The sequence below is a fragment of the Cucurbita maxima genome, unplaced genomic scaffold (assembly GCF_002738345.1).
Source record: "Cucurbita maxima cultivar Rimu unplaced genomic scaffold, Cmax_1.0 Cma_Scf03061, whole genome shotgun sequence".
Classification (NCBI taxonomy): domain Eukaryota; kingdom Viridiplantae; phylum Streptophyta; class Magnoliopsida; order Cucurbitales; family Cucurbitaceae; genus Cucurbita; species Cucurbita maxima.
Genome location: NW_019275077.1, coordinates 499 through 1,884, shown reverse-complemented (window position 1 = coordinate 1,884; position 1,386 = coordinate 499). Strand labels below are relative to the sequence as shown.

The 1,386-nt window shown below is 49.0% G+C and overlaps 2 non-coding genes across 2 annotated transcripts; both read left to right on the top strand.

The window, feature by feature from the left end:
• The first annotated feature begins 222 nt into the window (after positions 1-222).
• LOC111475824 lies at positions 223-341 on the top strand. Its single transcript, XR_002716729.1, has one exon. It is a non-coding gene; the product is annotated as a 5S ribosomal RNA (ribosomal RNA).
• A 133-nt stretch (positions 342-474) lies between these two features.
• Positions 475-593, top strand: LOC111475823. Its single transcript, XR_002716728.1, has one exon. It is a non-coding gene; the product is annotated as a 5S ribosomal RNA (ribosomal RNA).
• The last annotated feature ends 793 nt before the right edge of the window (positions 594-1,386 follow it).

The window sequence follows — 1,386 nt, the reverse complement described above, 5'->3', positions numbered from 1 at the left end:
TGGCATGTCGGGTGCGATCATACCAGCACTAATGCACCGGATCCCATCAGAACTCCGCGGTCACCCGGGAAGTCCTCGTGTTGCACCCCTGTTTTTCTTTCAATTTCTCCCAGTTCTTTTCTTCCTTTCTCTACAAATGAGAACCTCCCCCGCTCACGCCCATCGCGTTTCGATCATGCCGCCTCGCATGCGTTAATTCCGATTTTGTGCGCATGGCATGTCGGGTGCGATCATACCATCACTAATGCATCGGATACCATCAGAACTCCGCAGTTAAGCGTGCTTGGGCGAGAGTAGTACTAAGTTGGGTGACCACTTGTGAAGTCCTCGTGTTGCACCCCTGTTTTTCTTTCAATTTCTCCCAGTTCTTTTCTTCCTTTCTCTACAAATGAGAACCTCCCCCGCTCACGCCCATCGCGTTTCGATCATGCCGCCCCGCATGCGTTAAATCCGATTTTGTGCGCATGGCATGTCGGGTGCGATCATACCAGCACTAATGCACCAGATCCCATCAGAACTCCGAAGTTAAGCGTGCTTGGGCGAGAGTAGTACTAAGTTGGGTGACCACTTGGGAAGTCCTCGTGTTGCACCCCTTTTTTTCTTTCAATTTCTCCCAGTTCTTTTCTTCCTTTCTCTACAAATGAGAACCTCCCCCGTGACACAATCGCACTCTTAAAGGTAGCGGACTAGCGATTGTGCGGCACTCACTTTCCAACGACAAGTGAGCTGAGCCAATTTGTACTTGCGTCGCCTACGGCCAAGCGACGTATGATCGAGCCTCTAGCCTCGGTTTTAAAAGAAGGTTTTGGAAAACGAGGGTAGAGAGAGATTTTAGAAAGAGAGATTTTTGAAAGAGACGTTATATAAGCAAGCAAGAGAGAGATAACAACGGCTTAGCATATATAACCTTGGGTAGGGAGAAGTTGATAACTAGTCATATCCCCCTATAGTACATTTTGAGACATTTCATGTCTGGCAGGCCTAGACATGATATTTTTGAGGCGTCATACGCCCTAGAACTATAGAAGTAAAAACACTGGAATGAAAAGACATGACAAGGGTTTGGCTTGCCATAGGCATGCGGCCATGGGCAACACGCCCTGGACGAGCATGACCGTGACATCCTCCCCCACTTAATTGGTTGACGACCCCGTCAACCGACTACTTTCAAACCTGGCGATGTGGGTGGCTGCGGATTTCAGGTCTTCGGCGCGTTCCTAGCTGGTTTCCTCTGTAGGGAGATTCTTCCATTTGACAAGGAATTCACGAATCGTCCGTTCAGGTCGTCCTATCTTCCTAACCCTGTCGGCGAGGATCTCCTCTACTTCTTTTGTTTCTTTTTGCCTCAGATCGATGCTCGGTCTTGTGGTTGCATTTCGTTGGTCG